This window comes from Rhinatrema bivittatum, chromosome 2 (assembly GCF_901001135.1).
Source record: "Rhinatrema bivittatum chromosome 2, aRhiBiv1.1, whole genome shotgun sequence".
Lineage (NCBI taxonomy): Eukaryota > Metazoa > Chordata > Amphibia > Gymnophiona > Rhinatrematidae > Rhinatrema > Rhinatrema bivittatum.
Window position 1 is genome coordinate 435,101,198 of NC_042616.1, and position 22,869 is coordinate 435,124,066.

The window sequence follows — 22,869 nt, forward strand, 5'->3', positions numbered from 1 at the left end:
TACCATTTATTATTAAAAAATTAAATGGAAGAAAAAAAAAAGATCCAGACAAAATAGAAGGCATAGACATAAACCTGGAGTGAAAGCCACAGACCAAATAAGCAAGTTGCTGTTTTGAAGAAGCAAGCTAATCTTACATATTTAAGGGACTGGCAATTGTTAAATTACTATTTTAAAGGAGACACCTAGAGACCCAGCTAATTGATGAGAAGCAGGTAAGCATTTTGTGATTTGAGTCCTTAAGAAAAAAGATGGGCATTTTTTTCTCTCTTTTATGCAGCTCATCAATGGTAGCTAACCAACAGAAAAGGATTTTTCAACCTGGAAAAACAATCTAGTATTTAAAACATCTGGAGATATATTTAAAGCAATTTAACAAAAAAAAAAAAGAGGTATATATACATGAAAACTTGGTCCAAGTTTATTTATTTATTAGGTTTTTATATTCTGCTTTTTGGCACTTCAAAGCAGATTACAGTAATGTACTGTAGTTATCTCTATCCCCAAAGGACTCACAATTTAACCCCTAGATTCATCAAAATGCTATAATCTTGCATGGATAACACCTGGGGTAAGGGAAAGAGGTGTGGTTAGGGTAATTTTTAGAATTACCACACTGTGCAGTAACATAGCACTTTGCATAGGTAGTATCGCATGGTGTGGTAAACTTTGCACAGCCTGCAATACTTCCTATTTTGCAGCTTATGAAATGCTGAGAGAGAGAGAGACTAGGGGGCACTCCACGAAGTTAGCACGAGGCACATTTAAAACTAATCAGAGAAAATTATTTTTCACTCAACGTACAATTCAACTCTGGAATTTGTTGCCAGGGTATGTGGTTACTGCAGTGTAGCTGAGTTTAAAAAAGGTTTGGATAAGTTCTTGGATAAGAAGTCCATTACCTGCTATTAATCAAGTTGACTTAGAAAATAGCCACTGCTATTACTAGCATAGGATATACTTAGCTTTTGGGTACTTATAGCCTGGATTGGCCACTGTTGTAAACAGAATGCTGGGGTTGATGGACACTTGGTCTGACTCAGTATGACAATTTCTTATGTTGAGAGAGAGAGAGACTATTTATAAGGCTTTCATAGTATTCAAATATTTATATGCCTATTGGAGGGCCAGCTAATAGCTCAAGGTGAGGTGGTGGTTTAGGGACCAGTTTTACATGCAGAGTGAGATGTACAAACTGCAAAGTACACCTCAGTGAAAATTTGATGTCATTTGGAGTGATGAAAGTCTCACAAAGATGAGATTTCTAGAATGTTCCATCACCCTAGCTTGATGGATTCTTTAACAGGGTACTATCAAGCTAGGGTGAGATAACATAAGTAGAAATCTCATCTTTGTGAGACTTTCCTCACTCCAAAATGATGTCAAATCTTCACCGAGGTATACTGTCTTCAAGATCTGGTTATACAGAGTATATGTGGACTTTGTATCCAAAATCTGTAAGGGCAGGAAATAGCTGGGAAGACATGTATGTCATATTGAAATTCAGATCCAAATGCACTGTTTTCCTAGTTTGCCCTCTCTCCAACCCTGATAGGCGTTCCTTCTGTCACTTGTAAAATGATACCTATGGACAGGGTGCTATTTTGCACAAAATGGAAGCAGGTGTTTGCTATAGCTTCCATTTCATAGGGATGTGAATTTGTTTGAAACCAATGGGTAAAACTTAACAAATGAGTCCCTATTCATTTCATTTATGGGTCTACAAAACACAAGGAGGGAGTAACAAAAATGAAACACATATTTTTTGTCCCATTCATTCATGTTTCTTATTTATTTCTATAGCCCATTGATGTCTATGGCTCTGTAACAGGTGCAAGTAACTACAGAAACCAGTCCTTCCCTGTGTGACCTCACCACTCTGTCAGAGTTGAGTCAGGGCACATTGGCAAGGAAACCACATGCATGAGAAATCACAGTGAAGAATGTTTCTAAACAAGCCTATCGCTGCTATCTGGATCAAGTAATGTTGACCCACTGCCACCAGAAGGTCTGAAGCATTAGGGATGTGCTTTCATTTTCCCCGAATTAGACAATTTCAACAAAATTGTCTAATTTGGCATGGTTCAGGGGCAACAAAAACCGAAAATAATTTTTCCGAAATTTCAGAAAAATTTGTATTTCGAGTTAGTGAGCATTAACTTTAAAACATTAGTGCATGCTAACGCGAGTTAGCACACATTAACCCAAAAATCAAGAGCCCACAAAAAAAAAAAACCCCACGAACCACGGGAAAAATGGAGTTTCCCACAGGGGCCTAAAAACGAAGCCTCAAACAAAAAAAAAAACCCAATGCACATCTCTATGAAGCATGTGTGAGTAGCACTATATTTCCTCTCTAGCTATGATCAGAAAAGGGCATGCTAGGAGAAAACTCAGAGTTTTAAAACCATGTTATGCATTTTGGATTTTTGGCACTGGTCACGTGCCTAGGGTTGGGGCCGAGCCGGCCGAGGACGCGAAGCCCCAATGGGAGCTTCGCTGTGAGGCCTGTTAGGATGGAGACGCCTAGGGAGGCCGCAGTGAGTGACAGGGACACCGGGGGTTAACAGCAGTGGGTAAGCCTGTGCTAATGGACAGAAATGCCAGGTGAGCAGGCCCGGTTGCAGCACCCACGCGGCTGGGACGCACAACAGAACCCAGGTCTAGAGAACTAGAGGCGGCCTCAGGGGGAGCTGGTAGCACCACATGGGATATCCATTAGTTGTATGTCTACCTAATATGTGTGCCTGATGCAAGGTGAGCTTTACTTTGATTTATGCACTTGTGACGCACTGTAAATAAATAATTGCATCCAAACTAAGTTACTCAAGTCTTGTGGTATTTCTGAAACTGTTCCTGTGGCCACAGCTGGCCTGAATACACTACACATGGTATCAGAGTGGGAATTTTTTTTGCTTAAGCAGAAAGCACAAGTAAAAACCCACAGCCTCCAGGAAGAAGGAAAAAAAAAACAGCTTGCAGAATTTAATTTTTTCCTGGCCTTCTGACTTCGGTTTCTATTACAGCAACACAAGGGGGCTATCCCCACTCGAGCAGTTGGAGTTAAGTAGTAAGTTAGGGCCGACTGTCCAGCAGGTGTTTTTTGTTTTCTCTGCCTTGTGAGAGTTATCCGTTTGGGATCTGGCCTCAAAGGGAGATAATATTGAGCAGTTAATACAAGTCCTGGCCACAGGTCTGCAATAGCTGCAAAATGCTGTACAAATACAAATAGATAAAAAGCAGTGGCTACAAGACCAATTAACACAGCAAGGTGCAGTCTTAACTCAGTTAGCTGAGACCTTGCAATTGGCTGCATCCAGAATATCTCAGGTACCTTTATCTTCACATATCTAGTTTAAGATGAAGAGGATGGAGGACCCAGAGGTCTTTCTAAAACCTTTGAATGGACTGCCCACCTATTGGCCTGGCCAGTGACCAGCTGGAGAAATTACTTGGCTAATTTGCTCACAGGCAAACATCAAGCAGCATTCCAGGCCATTAATCCAGATGGGAGGGCTTCCTATGAGGACATCAAGGCTGCTACACTACAGAGAGCAGGGTACTTTCGAGAATACTATTGGCAGCAGTTCCAACAGGTTGCCTACAGCCCAGGTAGAGCCCCAGACACCTCTTTCATCATTTGAAAGATGCCGGGTAGAAGTGAGTGAGCCGGAGGAAAGGTCAAGACAGGAAGTGGCTCATCAAATACTCCTGGAGCTGTTCCTAGAATGGACTGGCCCATGTGGAATTGAGTCAGCTGACATATCAGGCTCATCGTGGAGAGAGCCCTGGAAGTGGCAGAAGCCTATCAGACACAGTAAATGCCTTCTGGCATAAGGGGCTTGGAGAGACAACCCATAACAGTGCCCTGGCATGGTAAAGAAGATAGGGGACCTCAGCAATGAACCTCCAAAATAGGGAGCTCAGCCTCTGTACCCAGGTTCCAGACATCAATCTCTTCCCCATGTTTTAACTGCAGATAGAAAGGACACTTGGCAAAGTACTGTCTGTATGGATAAAGTGAACCTATGGATGTAAGCCTGGCCATCCAGCCAACGCATGAGGAAGAAGTACGCATATTTAAAAATAATGCCCTCAACCTGCGATGACCTGCAACCCGAAAGAAAAAGAGGAGTTCGGACAGACAGGAACAACCCAGAAGTGGGGCTTTGCAGACCCTCTCTTTTTGTGCCTTTTGTGCAGAGAATAGGCATGAAGAAGACAACTGTCCATTTAGGCAGGTGGAACCTGAAGAATCATTAAATAAACCTGGTAGGGCATAAACCCGATTGGCCCTATGGGAGTGTGCTTTCTGTAAAACAGAAGATCATAGAAAGGAAGAATGTCCTTATCTTGATGATTTGGCGTGCGAACACAAATTAATAGAACAATGCGAGAAAGAGAAAAGAACAGGGATAGTGCCCCAAAATGATAAAGACATGTGGGAAAAACTCCAAAGCTGCAATTTTGTGGATGTTCCACTTGCGAGACTTAAGGACTTTATAATCCAGGTAGAACTGGAGCGAGCTTCTACCCAGGCCTTGGTGAATTCTTGCTGTAGCAAAATGCTCATTCGCCAGGACTTACTGTGTCAAGGACACATCAACTATAATAGAAAAGAGACATTAACATGTATAATTGGAGAAGAATAGAAATGTTCAACCTCCTAAGTCAGCTTGATGGCTGCAGGACAAGCCATCCTAGAAGCAAGTGTCCTCCCCGAACTCCCGTACCCAATAATCCTGGGTTGAGATTATCCTCATTTTCCATCCATATGGAGAAAACTTGTGGGTATTGGGGCCAGTACGACTGGAGGGGAGTGCACTCAAAGCTGAGCCAGGATATACCCCAGGCACATCTGGACGCTCAACCTGATAAGGCTGAGCTGAGGGTGAGGGTATGTGATTGAGTGTTCCGATAACTCCCTCATTGTACCTTAAGGAGCCTGGTTCAGGTATCTAATTCAGTCCTCCTTAAGACTGAATGCCGCAAGGATTCTGCATGAAGGGAAGTTCCCTTCACCCTACCATAAGAGCCCACGTCTAGAGAGCTAGATGATGCTAGATGATGCCTGAGGGGGAGCTGGTAGGACCTCACTGGATATCCATATGCTGTATGTCTACCTAATATGTGAGCCTGATGCTAGGTGAGCTTTACTTTGATTTATGCACTTCTGACACAGTAAATAAATAATTGCACCCAAACCAAGTTAGTCAAGTCTTGTGATATTCCTGAAACTGTTTCTGCAGCCACAACCAGCCCAAATCACTCCAGGTCCCTTTTATTCCTTTATTAGACTGAAAGTCACAATCACACCAAGGTTTGCTGTGGTTAGAACTTCCTCTTTTTATTAAGATTTTGTATACATGAAAACAGCATAGAAATAGGGAAACAGTTCTGACCTTCGCAGTTAACAATACAGCTTGTATACCTAATAGTACTTCTCCTTTTATGCCATACATGGTAAACTTCAGAAAACTAGCAAATAAAAATGACAGTTTCATACCCTTATTTATATTTATTCAAAAAACTAATGAATATTAATAATTACTTGTTAAGGCTGTATTTAATGTTGGCACGCACTAATGGGAGTTAGTGCGCACTAAAACAAAAATTGGGTCTCCCTGAATTTTAAAGGCCTGAACCACAGGAAATACGAAATTTCCATGGCGGGCCAAAAACGAAGCCTGAACCGATAGGTTTGTGCTTCGCACATCCCTAGTTTCTGCATTTTAGCATGAGCAACTTAATCTAACTGTGCAGTCTTAGTATTGCCAGCCATAATGCAACACTACAAAAAGGGAATTTAACTAGAAATTCCTTTTTGATTTGACAATCTCAACCTTTTTATGCATCAATGTTGGCAAGACTGTAGTAATCTTTAGGAAGCTCAACCGGCATCCACTCTAGTACTGGATTAATGCACCCACTCAACTTTTGGTTCAGAAGTAAGAAAGGAATCCTCTCTAGGAATAGAGGAAGTTGGAAAGGTATATGGAATCATAGTCATAAAAGTGATGGCAGCAGTTGACACATTTCTCCTGCAAAAAAACAAAAAGCATTGCTCACAAAAATAAAATGTTAAGATCAAACCTAAGCCTACAGCAATAATAATGATTACATGAGTGATTGGGAAAGACAATCTTCCAAACCACAAATTAATCCCCAGAAAATTCTAATTCCAACTTCCTCCTCCCCCAACACCGTTTGCATTCACATCATGGACTGATCTGTATGTACAATTAGACATGTTAGCCTGACAGACACCCCCTTTATTTGCTAATAAAATATCAAGGGTCATTCAGTTGTTCAGAACCACTCCTGCTAAAGAAGACACTTCTTTCTGGAAATATTGGTTCCGTTTGCAATCTGTTCTACTACCATGGACAGATTGAGTACAAAAGCTTCAAGTTCATAAACTCCCGGGTGAGGGAGGAAGATGAATATGAACTTCTGGAATCCACTATGGTTAAAGGGAGAGCCTTCCTCTTTTGACTCATTGAAAGGGATGAATTTAGGGATCCACTGGACTTTTAGAGACTACATTTAGTGGATGTATGGAAAAGTGAGGCACAACATATCACAATGTGAATCAGGAAGTCATATAGGAATACAATCTTTTATAATTTATATTTCTGTCCAGATAGAAGATGCCAGGGATTCCCATTGGGTCACCCATCCGTCAGCTCTGATAGGGGGTACATGGACTTTAACCCTTTTCCAATTTTTCTATTTTCTGTCTGATTGAACAGGATAAATGCCTACTTTATGCAGATAGGTAGGTGAAAAGAGGTTGAGAAATGTTGGTGCAATTATAAGTGGTCACAGTAGTATTGGGTAAAAACTAGGGATGTGCATTCGTCGACAATTTGAAATATCATATGATATTTCAAAAGTTGTCATGTATCGGGGGACCCCGAAACCAATAGGAAAACCCCACGACATTTCGTGCAGGTTTCTTATCATTTTGGGGGGTGGGAGAAAGGGCACATAGAAAAAAAAACCCCAAACCCACCCCAACCCTTCAGTTCTGATTATTTATAATCCCCCACTCTCCCGACCCCCCAAAAAACTTGCCTAAAATCCCTGGTGGTCCAGCGGGTGTCCCAGGAGTGATCTCCTGCTCTCGGGTCGTCGGCTGCCACTAATATTAAAATCTTAAAAAATGGTGTGGGCCATTCATTGCTCCTACCATGTGATAGGGGCTGGCCAATGGCACTGATAGCCCCTGTTGTGAGGGCAAAGAGGCACTGACGCTATTTTGTTTTCTGACAGCCGACGACCCGAGAGCAGGAGATCACTCCTGGGACCCCCGCTGGACCACCAGGGACTTTAGGCAAGTTTTTGGGGGGTCAGGAGGGTGGGGGATTGTAAATAATTAAATTTGAAGGATCGGGTTGGGGGTTTTTATTTTTGGCTCAGGACAGCCAAAAAAAAGCGGTCAGAACCGCAGGGAAACGAAGATTTCCTACAGTTCTGCGAACACGATACCGGAAACTATTCTGGAAACGATTCACATCTCTAGTAAAAACAAATAGTATGGGATTCCCAGAAAATGCAAGTTAACAGCATCAAAGTTCTGATAGATATTAATTGGGACAAGAGCAGAGAATAGAAGGTAAAGTCCCTTATTGGCATCTGATGGCACCACATACTGCAGCTATCATTCTTAGTACATCCAGAAGGGACAGTGAAGTTTCCATTTGGGTATCAAAATATGGTTACAAAAAAGAGTAGTCATCACTGGAATTTACATAAAGCTTGGTGGAGTCATTAATGAGTTGGAAACACTAATCAACAATAGACAAGCCAATGCCAATTGGGTTCAATGGAACAGGAATTGTTTTATTTAATCCTCTATGTCTAACTGTGCAGTCTTATTATTGGTTATACTATCTGCTACTTTCATTACCTAGGTTATACTATCTGCTACTCTCATTACCTAGGTCTGCTCGACACTCTAACACCCCTTCTTATTCATTTGATTCCTTTTTAATTGTAACTTTTTAAATACATTTCTCATCTTTTTTTGGTTTTTCCCCATTGATCTGTAAACCGATATGATATGTTCTATGAATGTCGGTATAAAAAAGTTTCTAAATAAATAAAATAAATAAATGTCTGCTGAAGAACTCACCTCAAGGTTGTATTAGGGTAAGATTGACTAGGGCAGCTATGCAGATGTTAGAAAGAAGGGTTAGATATTCAGGTACAGCCAACTAAGTACACAAAATGCTACTTAGATGGATAGGTATTATCCAGCTAAGTCTAGATATACTGAATAGCAGGTCTAAACTTAACTGTTTAACTTATCTGGCTAAATATCAATATTGATACTTAGCCAGTTATGTTTTTCGGCTAATTATCACCACTCCCAATCCGTCTATTACCTTCCTACTTTTATATGGCTAAAATATAAGTGACTTATCCAGATACCTACAGTACCTGAATGTAATCCACTCTGAAGTGCATAAAAAAAGTGTGAAAAGCGGAATAAAAAAAATCTAAATAAATCTAGCAGTTGCTGAGTTTACCAATATATTCAGCAGCCATCATTCAGCTAGATAAGTAGTATTTATCCAGCTATTTGCCATTTTAATAGCAGGCAAGGATATTCATTGGAAAATAGGTACAAATCCAGTAATTCGTAACGTTGAGACCTGATAGGATGGTCTTGGTCAAATGAATAAAACCATTCTTATGATCATGTGAGGAAAGTACATTGGAAGACAGAAGAACTAGAAACAATAGTGAGAACAATATGACCCTGACTCCAGGGGATGCCTAGCTATGTCAGTGGATCAGTGAGGACTAGATGATGCCTTTACTTTATCTAGTCCTAAATGATGGTAGATCTGTCCCAGCTGGATTCAGGCATGTCTCACTTCCATTTAGCAGTATCATTGGTTCTGAATTATAGGTCTTTTTACAAGGAAATTACAAGGACTTGATAATTATGTATCTAATGATCAAGTCCTTGTAATTTCAGAGCTGAATGGCTTACTAACAGTTCTTGTATGGCCATTTCCACAAAGGATGCAAACAGTTCTTTCACTGAAATACCCTGAAGTACACGAACTCACCAGATTGTACATCTGGGGGAACTTGCTTAGGTGGATCTAAGAAAACTGGGGAGATCTTCTGATGGATCTTTTAACCTGTTGATATTACTGGGAAACTAATGGTAAAATCAGTTCATCTTGAGCAAAGTATATGTCAACTGGTAATTTGGTCATAGAAGGCACTGCTATGGGTCATAGAAGGCACTGCCATGGGTCTTCCCATGAGAATTTCCTGAGAATTAAGTCCATGCTTGTAATTGGGTATGTTTCTAATGCTCATGAGGACCAAGGGAAGAGCATCAGGTATACAAATGGCAGATGAAATATAATGTGGACAAGTGCAAGGTGTTGCATATAGGGAAAAATAACCCTTGCTGTGGTTACAAGATGTTAGGTTCCATATTAGGAGCTACCACCCAGGAAAAATATCTAGACAACATAGTGGATAATACTTTAAAATCATCGGCTAAGTGTGCTGCAGCAGTCAAAAAAGCAAACAGAATGTTAAGAATTATTAGGAAGGGAATGGTTAATAAAATGGAAAATGTCATAATGTCTCTATATTGCTCCATGGTGAGACCACACCTTGAATACTGTGTACAATCCTGGTCGCTGCATCTCAAAAAAGATATAGTTACGATGGAGAAGGTACAGATAAGGGCAACCAAAATGATAAAGGGGATGGAACAGCTTCCCTATGGGGAAAGGCTGAAGAGGTTAGGGCTGTTCAGCTTGGAGAAGAGACGGCTGAGGGGGGATATGATAGAGGTCTTTAAGATCATGAGAGGTCTTGAACGAGTAGATGTGAATCGGTTATTTACACTTTCGAATAATAGAAGGACTAGGGGGCATTCCATGAAATTAGCAAGTAGCACATTTAAGACTAATTGGAGAATTTTTTTTTCCACTCAATGCACAATAAAGCTCTGGAATTTGTTGCCAGAGGATGTGGTTAGTGCAGTTAGTGTAGCTGGGTTCAAAAAAGTTTTGGATAAGTTCTTGGAGGAGAAGTCCATTAACTGCTATTAATCAAGTTGACTTAGGAAATAGCCGCTGCTATTAATTGCATCAGTAGCATGGGATCTTCTTAGTGTTTGGGCAATTGTCAGGTTCTTGTGGCCTGGTTTGGCCTCTGTTGGAAACAGGATGCTGGGCTTGATAGACCCTTGGTCTTACCCAGCATGGCAATTTCTTATGTTCTTATGTTAGCTTGGCCAGTTTATTATTTAGAACTTGATTTAAACATTTAATGAAACCTGAAGCCTGGAGTCTATAAGGGCATTGGTAAAGTAACTTAATCCCCATTGCTTTTCCTACTTGTTGTATCACTTGCCCTGTGAAATATGAAAACCTGTCACTTTTAATAATCTATGTTATCCCAATCCTTCAGATGACATCTTTCAGCAGTTTCTTAGCAACTGGTACAACATCATCCTTAGCTGTAGGGAATGTTTCTAGTCAACCAATAAATATGCATGCAGCAGTTCAAATGTGGAATCATGAAACATCAATTTGTAGCATCACAAATGGTCTCCAGAAGGTGCTCAAATGTGATGGTGCAACTCATAATCATTTCTCTATATTATTACTCCTGGGGGAATTCTGCGCAAAAAAATTAAAAATTCTGCAACAAAAAAAAAATTCTGTTCACACATTTTCTAAATTCTGCAAAATTCTGCACATTTATTTTTCAAAATAAAACAATATTTTTTGCAAATTATTCTGCATTTCAGTGCCGAGTGTCCCTGGCAACTTGATGAGCCAAGCTGGCAGGGACTGCTGCAGTTGTTGCTAGCCTCTCCACCTGAGTCTGTCCCCCTTCCCCTCCCCTCTGTTCCCCTCCCTTCTCTCTCTCCCTCTTCTCCTCCTCTCTTTTTCCCCCTCCTCTCTTTTTCCCCCTCTTCTCCTTTCCCCCTTCTTTCTCTCTTTCCCCTTTCCCCCTTATTTCTCTCTTTCCCCCTTCCCTCTTCTTTCTCTCTTTTCCCCTTCTCTCTTTCTCTTTCCCCCTTCGCTATCAGGGCTCAGGAGGAAGCTAAACCATGGTGCATGCTATAGGGAAAATTATTAACATGTTCTGTTATTTCTCTTCTGCGCTGGCACCTTTACCATTAAAAATAGGGATTTCATGGTTAAACATACAACAGATTTTTCACTGGGGACGATATGGGGGAGCATCCTCGCTGGGCTACTTTTGGAAAGCAGTGTTTGTGGTGACTGAAGTGCGAGCGAGAACAGCGCACAGCACTGCTGGAGACGGTGCGCGCTGCTGCCCGGACCTGCCCTGGGGCTGCATGTACCTGAAGGAGTCCTTCGCTTGTAATCTGCTGCGGAACCGGTGCAGGCTGGAGAGGAAATGGGTTTTGGGGATCACTTGTAATTTTTCATTGCAGGTGCCGTGCTGCGATGCGATGCCCCTGGCATGCTTCCAGTTTTTTTAATCCTTTTTCATTGTGGGAGGAAATTGCGAGGCAACGGCAACGGTGCGAGGAAGGGCAGCAAGGGATGAAATCTGCGCGGCGGCGATGAAATCTAAGAAATCTGGGACGTGAGGGAGGAAATCTGCACGGAGGAGGAATTATGCGCAAATTCTGCATTCCGCAGTAGCGCGGAATTCCCCCAGGAGTAATATTATGGACTGTGCAGGTATAATATTTCTGTACAACACTTAAGATAATGGGGCCTAGATTTGGTGCCCACCAATAAGTCTGTACCTCTTTGCTCACATGAGAATCCTTGTGAGCCTAGCAATTAAGGAATGACAGTATGGTGAAAGGGGCCACTGGAAGTCCATTGGGACCTTGCCAGTGGCCATCTGGGGAGACCACACAATTTTGACATCTTCACAGAAGCAGTTCTTCAGTCACTTCATTTTGTAAAAGAAGATCAGGGACAAAAATCTGGTCCAGCATCTGCAGAGGAAACAAAGTATCATTAGGGGGAGAAAAAGAGTGAGAGTTAGAGTGGGCCACCTGGCGGGCCACTGCATCCTCATAAGCATTCCCAAGCTTCAAAGATATCAGCTGAGGAATATGCAGAACATTTCACATTGTAATCTATGAGGGTGAAAGCAGAGATTGAATGCATTCATAGGGCCAAATTTTAAAAGCCCTGCGCGCGTAAATCTGGCTGGATTTACACGCGCAGGGCACTCACGCACTGGCGCGCCTATTTTGCATAGGCTGCCGGCGCGCGCATAGCCCCGGGACGCACGCAAGTCCCGGGGTTTCGTAAAAGGGGCGGGAGAGGGCGTGTCCGGGGGTCAGGGGGCGGTTTGGGGCGGGACCGGGAGCGTGGCGCTGACCCGGGGGCGTGGTCGATGCCTCCGGACCAGCCCCCGGGTCGGGTGATGGCGTGCCAGCAGCCCGCTGGCGCGTGCAGATTTACGCCTTCTTTCGGCAGGCATAAATCTGCCAACAAAGGTGTGGGGGGGTTTAGATAGGACCGGGGGGGTGGGTTAGGGAGGGGAAGCGGAGGGAACAGGCTACGCGCGTATCTTATAAAATCCAGCATACTTTTGTTCGCGAGCGGGTAAATTTATAAAATCTACCCCATAATGTTTAATGGGAGGTCCAGAGGAGATAAGAAAACCTTTACTCTTCCAAATGGTGCCAAAATGATGAACCACTCCAAGGACTTACTGGGAATTAGTGTAAATATTGACCATAAGAGAAGCAGCCAAGAAACAGGCCAAAGTGATGATAAATACCTCGGCAACTGCAGAGAAGCAAATTGTGAGGTCTGTCATGCTGCTTCAATGACGGTGGAGGGAGAGCACACGGCATACTCAGCCTTTAAGGAACCTGAAGAATCTCTAAGACAAGGGTCATCAATAAAATAAATCGTCAGAATGAGTAAGTGAAATATTGAGTACATCAGGACAAAATTGAGCATCGATGTGAACAACAGCTTCACAGTTATAGGGGTCCCCATCTTCTGGTAAAGACAGAATTGAAAACAAATTGTGAGGCTTTTTTGGATAGATTCTAAGCTCCCTGACTCCTAAATATCCTTTTTGATATCTGAATATCCAATGCTTGAATCTTTCTCCTGCATATCTCTTTCTTTTGTTCCTCTGTCTTCTTATCCTTTTGTCTTTACACACTGCTGGATAGTTCTGAAAAGTCATGGACACCCACGTTTCATTCCTACAAAAATCTTTGTTCACACAAAAAATTCAGAGCAGGTTCTTCTTTTCCTCATAGAAAGACAAACCCAAGGTAACAGGAATATTCTCTAGCACATTGCTGGATCGGAACAGCTACTTATAATGCAGTATCAGAAGCATCACCATAGGGACTTTTCTTTGTGGCTTTCTATACTCACTATGGGATTCAGAAAACACAGGGGATATGTAAAGCAGGCTTTCACTCTTCTCCAAACTCATGCATAGAGAAGAGAAACTGTTCTTTCTGTCTCTCTTAGTTCCACATCGGCACATCCTCTGATTGTTATATTCTCAGGTTTCTCTGGCTAATACCCTAGACTGCTCAATTATGGTTCAGTCCACTCACTACTCTGTCAATCTCAATATGTCTTCTTTTACTGGGAGGAGCATAAACCTTAGTGAAGGCCATCAACTCCTTTATTTAAATCTCATAAAGAACACCAAGAGGGACATAGTTTTCCTGTGTGCAGCCTATCATGTATCGAAGTACCCAAGAGGAGATTGCAATTCCAGAGACCCTTAGAGAGGGTTCACAAAAAATTAAGAAGAAAATTATTGACTTGATGACTTTCCTATACATGTCATGATTTGTTAACTGCTTATTATAATAGTTTTTCCAATCAAACAGGGTAGAATTGACTGATTTATAGAATGATGTACTTTATGTTACATTGCAGGATGTGATTGAGCATGTGTTGGATATTGTGTAATCCAAGATCATTGGAGTGAAGGTAGAGGACTTTTACTTCATGCCTGCAGTGGATGCACCCAAGCCAATAATCTATAGATGGCATTAGTATTTGAGTTTATGATGGCAAAATTAGGATGTGACCAAGGACATGATGAAAAGGAAGAGAGTAGGCTGGATTTGCCAACTGTGCTTCTCATTACTCTCAGCCTGACTAGAAGTAGGGAGGACTAGGAGTAGCAGAGGTGAGGAGGAGATAGATCAGGCATTTCTTGTTGTGAGTGTGTGTGTATACAGAGTAAAGCTACTGAATTCTTATTCCACTTAAAATAAGGTGAAATGTGTTATATGCTGCAGAGTGTGGAACAGGGACATTACACTGCCATAATTATCTTTATTATTATTTATGAATTGCCTACTACCAAAGCACTAGACAATGTACAATCAAACACATATAATTGTAAAACTACATTAGACATACACAGAATCAATTAATTCTAGTAAAGCAGTTGAGACATACAAACTGTCAGTCAGTAAGATGGAACAGCCCATAAAGTTACAAATTAGCCTGCCTGAATAAAATGTTTTTTAACAATAATTTAAAAGTTTTCTGAACAAAATGGAAGCCACAAATTTACTAGCAATGAATTCCATTATGCCAGAGCAGCCACAGAGAAGGCTGTATCTCTAGTCTTGGCAAGACGGACTATCTTAAAGAAAGGGATGTCCAGCAGACCTCTCTGAGACGAATGAAGTGCATTAGTAGGATTTTACATGCAACATAGCATTAACCCATAGAAAAGACTTTAGCCTCAATAGATTATGATCTCAAATTGCAAATGTATATTGAATAAGCTTTTGAACTGACAACCAATAAAGATCATATAATACAGGGATAGCATGATCTCTCATACTTTTCTGACAGTAGCCACATGGCTGAATTCTGTAAGAGTTCTCACAATGGATACCAGAAGCCCCATGTAGATGGAATTGCAATAATCCCAAAGTTGAAGGATTAATGCTTGTACCACTGAGTGAAAATCAGTAAAGGCTTTAAGCTGCAAAGAACTTGCAGCTTCAAGAAACCAGATCTTACTTCTACCTTGATCTGCTGATTAAATGTTAAGTTAGAATCTAACCATATCCCAAAACTTTTCATACTGGGAACAATTGGTAACTCCATATTGTCAATGGCAATCAATGTAGTTATTATTACTACTTTGGTGAAAGAATACCAGATGCTTAGAAAAGCATCCCAGTAGAGGTTACCAATAATAATGTGATAGATAGGAATGTGCAGCCAAAAAGTTTTCGTTGCATTCGTGATTCGGATTCGTCGGGGCGCAAATGTGTTACATTTGGCCGTATGGCGCCCCGATGCGTTAATACAGCAAGTTCAATTCGTGTCCCAGCTAAAATTAAAATTAACTACAACCCCCCACCCTCCTGACCCCCCCCCCCCAAGACTTACCAAAACTCCCTGGTGGTCCAGCGGGGAGTCCAGAAGCCATCTCTGCATTCTCATTCCCTCGTTTGCCGGTTTCATCATGGCGCCGATAGCCTGTGTCACAGGGGCTACCGGTGCGATTAATTAAATCGGTATATAAAATCCCTAAATAAATAAATAAATAAATAAATAAATAAATGGTGAATGTATAGAAACAAGTTGATTCTCAAATCAACAAAATCTGAGGCTGTCTAGATTTGCAGAAAATCTCGTCCAAGTATGTTTTGACCTCTATTAAATGGAGTTTTTTTCCCCTTTAAAAATTTGGTAAAGAATTTGAGGTTTTATTTTGATGAAATCATATCCTTTCAACCACAGATTAATAATGAATTGAGAGCAGGTTCTTTTAGGCTGTGGCTATTGAAACAGTGCCTGATTGGCTCTTTGTCTCTGTAACGCCGATTGGCTCAGTTTTTCGTGCCTTTTTTTGAGTATTGTTTAAAACTCCAATATACAGAACACTTGTGAAGTATTATTATTGATTACAACGGTATGTATGATTTCTTTTATTATCACAATAGTGTATTGGTTCTTTTGCCCTCTTCGCATAGTCCATCGCTAATTCATGTGTTTGTATTTACAGATTGTTGTTAAAACTATTGTCCCTCCCGACGCAGCCTTTGGCGAAACACGGGGTCCGTGTCGGGGGACCCTTTGAAAGAATTATATATTGAAACAGTGGAGTTGCCGTCATTGAATTAATTCAATTTTCTTTGTAGATTACATGGACTATGAAATATTTACTGCAGTTGTCATGCTTGTACTATAGTTGCTGAGTGCAGCTACAGCTCTTGTGTCTCTTTTGTATTGAGACATGTTAAACATATTTTGTCCAGAGACAATTTCTGTACTCTGGTGCAAGTATTTTTGTTAACTACTTTGGATTATTTTAACTGCCTTTATGTTGGAGTAATCAAAGATGTGTGTTAAGGCAGTCTGGGTATTATAGAAATCAGCAGCAAGATGAATTTATGGTAAACCTCAATGGGAATATGTTACTATATTTTTAAAAGAATCACATTGGCTACCAGTTTAACAAAGACTTGAATTCAAACTTTTAGACCTAGTATTTAAGGCTAAGATTAGTTTGGCCCTTCATATTTGTCTAATTTGTTGACAAATTATGATCCACCAACTTCTCTCAGTTCTGAAAATAAAGGTTTGTTGAAAATTCCATAGAGCACTGTCTGTAATAGGGCCAAGTTTATGAAATTCTTTGCCCTCAGATGTAAGATTGCTTACTAATCTGGCTATTTTTCACAAACAGCTAAAGGCCTATTTCATAAAGCTTTTATCTAATTTGTTAAAATTCTCTGTTCTATAGCAATGAGGGAAACAATTAGGATCAAATATTGTATAATTTGATGTGGAAATGTTTCATTTTATGTGCTATGTTTTATGTCTTTTATTATGTATGTTTTAGTTGTAATCTGCCCAGCACAGTTGTTTCTGCTATGGGCAGAATATAAATATTTTAAATAAATAAATATTTAAAATAACGGGGTTACCTGAAAAGGATATTAGGTAGATACAAATTTAATAAAATGCAGCTGCCAGGTTATTATTATAGAAGAAATGGTCTGATCATATTACAGATTTAAGATACAATTGATTTCTGAAAACTGTGTCTTAAGTTAAAACATTGTAAACTGAAACAAATTGCCACATGAGAACAATGTTATAAATGAAGGATTATTTCCAGCAACAGGACATAAAATCCTATTTTCTCAAAGGTAACCCAGAATTTAATAATGTATAGTACCATTAAAAGCATAGACACATTTTAAAGCATTACTTTTTTTTATTGTCTGAAGAGAAAAGTGCCAAAGCATGCCTACACTACATTGCCCTAAACACAGTTTGAGGAGAGGAAGTTCCTGGTATTTCATCATCTCACTAGGTCTCATGGTCATCAGAATACAAATGTGCACTTGATGGGAGATGCTGGAGCATCTTACAGTGTTGTAACTTGGATAATTGGTGTCAATTTAAAACTATTGCAACTCTGAATCATTGAACTTGAAATGCCTTGTCGAGGAATCCTTGTATACTACTGCTTCCAAAGACAGTTCAAAAACTCCACAGTCCAAACAGTACATCTGCTCCAAAAAAACCCCCAAAAGATATATTTTAAAACATTCCAAAGTCGATATTCAAGAGCCATTTAGACAGATAACAAAAATTATCTGTCTATATAGAAAAACTTCCATATTCAGCTATTAGAGATGTGCATTCGTTTATCACGAATTAGGCAATTTCAACGAAATTGCCTAATATGTTGTGGTTCGGGGCCAAGAACCACGAAATGGATTTTCCCCGAACTTCGGGGAAAATTTGTTTTTCGGATTAGTGCGGGGGGAGGGGAGGGGCACATTTATAAAAAAAAACAAAAAAAACCCCACACCCCAACCCTTCAAATTTACTGTATTATAATCCCCCCCCCCCCACTATCCCAATCCCTCCCCAAGACTTACTAAAAGCCCTGGTGGTCCAGCGGGGTCCCGTGAGCCATCTCTCCCTCCGGGCCATCAGGCTGTCGGGTCTGCTACGAATCAAAATGGCGCCAATGGCCCTTTGTTCTTACGATGTCACAGGGGCTACCAGTGCCATTGGTTGGCCCCTGTCATATGTTAGGAGCAATGGATGGCCGGCGCCATCTTGTGCTCCTATCATGTAACAGGGGCCAACCACGGCACCGGTAGTCCCTGTGGGGGAGACTCCTGACTCCCTGACCCCCCCCCCCCCAAGACTTGCCAAAAGTCCCTGGTGGTCCAGCGGGGGTCCTGGAGTGATCTCCTGCACTCAGGCCGTTGGCTGCCAGTATTCAAAATGGCGCTGATAGCCTTTGCCCTTACTATGTCACAGGGGCTACCGGTGCCGTTGGTCAGCCCCTGTCACATGATACGAGCACAAAATGGTGCCGGCCATCCATTGCTCCTACCATGTGACAGGGGCCGACAGCCCTTGTGACATCGTAAGAGCAAAGGGCCATTGACGCCATTTTGATTTGTAGCAGACCTGACAGCTCGACGGCCTGGAGGGAGAGATCGCTCGCGGGACCCCGCTGGACCACCAGGGCTTTTAGTAAGTCTTGGGGAGGGATCGGAATGGTGGTGGGGATTTGTAATACAGTACATTTGAAGGGTTGGGGTGGTTTTTTTTCCAATTTGGATTTTTTTTTATTCATTTTTCCGGGTTCGGGTCGGGTTTCAGCTTTGTTTTTGCAGAAAAATGAGCTGTGGGAAAATGAGTTTTCCCACGAAGCGCCCGAACTGAAACCTGACCCGACCCAGAACAACGAAACTCATCTCTACTATCTATCCAATATTAGGGATGCATACTTGTTTAAAATAAAAGTGCAAAACACAACAAATAAAGCTAATTCATTTCATTTGGGGAGCCTCGAAACAAAGCAGGCCCCCCCCCCCACATGAAACAAACCTTATTTGTTTCATTTTAAATAAATGCATCAGGCCTAGGTCTAGATGCCGGCATTGCACTCCAGCATAGGCTGAGGCCCAAAGCAAGGACCATGGCCTAGGTCCAAGCACCCCCGAAAATTAAAAAAACAAAAACAAAATCTTACCTGATCCATCAGGTATCCATCAAAGGCCAGGTCCCGATGCTGGGATCTTGGCCCAGACCCTGGACTGATACTGCGACCCGACCTGAGGCCAGGTCCTGACGCCAGGGCCTTAGCCTAAGCCAGGGCCTGGACCCAGACCCAACACAGTGACCCAACCTGGAGGCCAGGTCCCTTTTCCGGAGCCTTAGCATAGGCTTGGGCCCTGACGCCAGTTCCTGACACCAAGGCCTTGCCCCGGACCCAGATCTGATGCCATGACCCAACTTGGAGGCCATGCCCCGATGTCTGGAAGCTCCTTGTCACATATCCTCTTCTTTCTTCTTTTTAAAACACAACTACAGCATCCGCTGAGCTCATGCCGAGTCAGTTAACTCTAGCACTTTCACCCCAGTAGATGGCGACATTTTGATGTAAAGCAATTGAACGGTAACCTCACGCAATATGCCTGCTACCGAGCAATCTCGGTAGCAGGTCCAGTGTTATGGAATAGTTTGCCAGATGGCCTAAGACAACAAATTGAAATCAAGACCTTTAAAAGAGGACTAAAGACATGGCTTTTTAAAAGAGCTTATGATAGCAATAGTTAATCTTGCTTTCTGTAGCTGAGAGTATATATATATTTATAGTAACCTGAGGCTCAATTCTTTTATTAAAATTTTAACTTACTATCCAATTTTAATACTTAATTTTACCTTATTTAAAGTTATTTAGATGTATTCATTTCATATTTATTTTATTAATTTTCTTATGTTTTATTTAATTTTTATCTTTACTGTATTTTATGATATGCTTATATGATTTATTATTTTGATTGATTGTAAACCATTCATGATATACTAATTGAATGATGGTATATAAAAAAAACCAAAACATTAAAATGATGCCTTCTGCTGGGGTGAATGCACCGGATTTCATTAACTCTGGCGTGACCCCAGCAGATGCCGTCATTGTGCTTCAGGAAGAAAAAAGAAGAGGACCCGTGGAGCTTCCAGGCCAGTATTATGAGGCCTGGGACCTGGCTTCTGGGTCGAGTCATGGCGTTGGGACTGGGCCTGGGTCCGGGCCGGGGCCCCAGCATTGGGACCTGACTTCTAGGTTTTGTCACAGTATCAGGACTCAGCCTGCAGATCACGGCATCAGGCCTGGACTATGGCCTAGGCTGAGGCCTTGGCATTGGGACCCGGCCTCCGGGTCAGGTCTTGGTCCAGCTAAGGTTTCACTGTTGGGACATAACCTCTGGGCTGGGCTGCAGCATTGGGCCTGGGTCCAAGATCTGGCTGAGTCCAAGATCTGGGAGCCGGGAGGATCTTAGCCCTGGTATTTTTCCAGGAGGGTGGAAGGGAGGGCTTGTTTTTGTTTTTTGGCCATTTTATTTTTTTTTGGGGGGGGTTATTGCTTAATTTGGGTTTTTTTCACTTGAATGAAATGAATCAAGCAATCCACGAACCAAAATTGGTGGGAAAAAACCTCCTGAAAATGAACTAAAAAACTAAAAATTATTTACCCTGCACATCCCTATCTAATGTGGCAACATGGGGCAATTGTGGCTTGGGAAAAAGCCAGTATGATAAAGGAGGCAGACTCTGGCTGTTTTCTTATATACAATTTTATTTATAGAGCCAAAAACTCAACATAAAGAAAAGCTGTTCACCTTGCAATGCTGGTATCAAACATTCAAATATAACTGGTCTTGGCATACGCTGGCTTCTTGTCTGCTTCCTAGGACTTTTCTAACCCTTCTGGGCCCTGACTTCTTATATATGCTGTGGGGAGCCTCCCTTCACCCAGAGTCCCATGCAAGGCTGGCACTTAAAAAGGACTGGGACAGATAACTGTGGCCGGTCCTTTAAGGTGGTATGAGGGAGTTTCCTGTAGATTCTCTCCCTCTCAGCTATATCTTGCTGGGATGAGCACCTGCCTGTACTAGGAATACCTCTCTTGATAGGAAATTTCCATTGGTTTTTTCTCTTCCTGTCATGTGTCGTATCTTGTAGTTGAAGGGTTTCAAGGACAGGAACCACCTCATCAATCTCACATTGGATTCTTTGTTTCTTTTTATCCATATAAGTGGTTGATGATCCATCTACTGGGAATGTGCATGGACCTTCCTCTTTGCAAGGGTGTAGCGAAGATACTGCACTTCTTACCCTCCCAGCAAGCACTTCTTAGAGTTTGCCATTAGTTCTGTTTTGCTCAGACTTATTAGCAGGGTCTGGATTTGGCTTAGATGTGTCTTCCAATCTGGGCTGTATATAATTATGTCATCCAAGTAGGTGGCTACGTACACATAATGTGGGCGGAGCAGGTGATCAACCAAGCGCTGAAACATTGCGGGTGCGCCATGAAGTCCAAAAGGGAGGATGGTGAACTGGAAAAGTCCACATGGTGTAGAGAATGCAGTCTTCTCCTTCACTGCTGGCATGAGGGGCACTTGCCAATCAATATTGTTTTATTTTAGTCAGGGTAGAAATAAACTGGGCTGATCCCAGACACTCAATCAGCTCATCTACTCAAGGCATCAGGTACACGTATAGTTTAAGACCTTGACATTTTTAAAGTCAATGCAGAACCTTATGCTCCCATCTAGCTTTGGCACCAACACTATGGGTAAGAACCAGTCACAGACTCCTCAATAACATAGAGCAGGAGAATTTCCTTTACTTCAGTCTCAATGACACAGCACCTGGCTTCAGGTAGATGTCTCTAGAGGCCCCACTAGGTCCATGCCCACTCTCTCAAAATGGGTCTCTCTATAATGGGCATTGTTATGAGAAGTGCCACCCATACTCAGGCAGGTTTTGTCAGTTGGCAGGTGGAGTAGGACTGGCAATAAAACTGGACCAGTTTATGTAGGCCCCACCAAAGAACTATGCTAATATTTTCTCTCGGGTCTATTCCTCCCCAAGGTGACCCCCTAGAAGGTGGCTGTGTGCTAGCTGCATGATCTTCTGGTGATATGGTTTGAGAACTAGGAGTTGTTCTATCAATTCCTCTCCACACTCCCTGTGTGACTCGGTAAAATAGGACCCCTTTAATTATACAAAGAATGGCACAATGTGTAAATGACAAGCATCTGAGTTTTTGATTGAAGTCCCTCCCAACGCAGCTAAAAGAAACACAGTTAATGTCGGGGAACCCTGAGAAGTGAAGCTCAAAATTCTTTGTCTTGTGACACATCTTTGAGATGTATAATTACCTATCCGATTGATTGAATAATAGACATTTTGGTCATTCTTTTCGATCATCCATTGTGTAACTTGTCTTCTAATTAATGGTTTGCTCTTCCATCTCTTCTATATGCCATTTTCATGTTTACCAATCACACACAGCACACACCTCCACTGGGGCTATCCTTGCCATACACTTTGGAATTTTCCCTGTTCAGGAACTAGGATAACCTTTTAATCTTTATATTTAAAAAAAACTATACTCTGAACATTCCTCTTAGAAGAAGGGCTACCTCAATGTGTCCTCCCACCAATCATCCTTTGCCTAGCCTTGTCCAATCCACAGCCTTCCCAATTATAAAGTAGCTCAACCTATATTTTTAAACTTTCAAGTACTGTAAAGCATAAAGTCTATTTAAATATGGAGCCCTTTAAAAATACAGGACTAGCACCATTTAGTGGCCATATTTGTATTTATTCTTATGGCAATGTATATTACATCTTTGTCCTGTAATAGGATTGTAATAGCATATAATTTGCCAAATTATTTAATTTGCAGCAACTTCTGAAAGGAAAAAAAATTGCATGACAAAAATGTCAAGCAAAACAAGCTTTTCCACAGTTCTTAAATTTGCACATTATGGGTAAAAATCCTTTAGAAACTTTTGTAAAATTTTTTGTTTGAATCAATTTA

General features: G+C 41.5%; 1 protein-coding gene across 4 annotated transcripts in view; it reads left to right on the plus strand.

Moving 5' to 3' along the window:
* CDH12 (cadherin 12) overlaps positions 1 to 22,869 on the plus strand; it is a 2,479,035-nt gene that overhangs the window by 2,319,835 nt on the left and 136,331 nt on the right. The window lies entirely within an intron of this gene.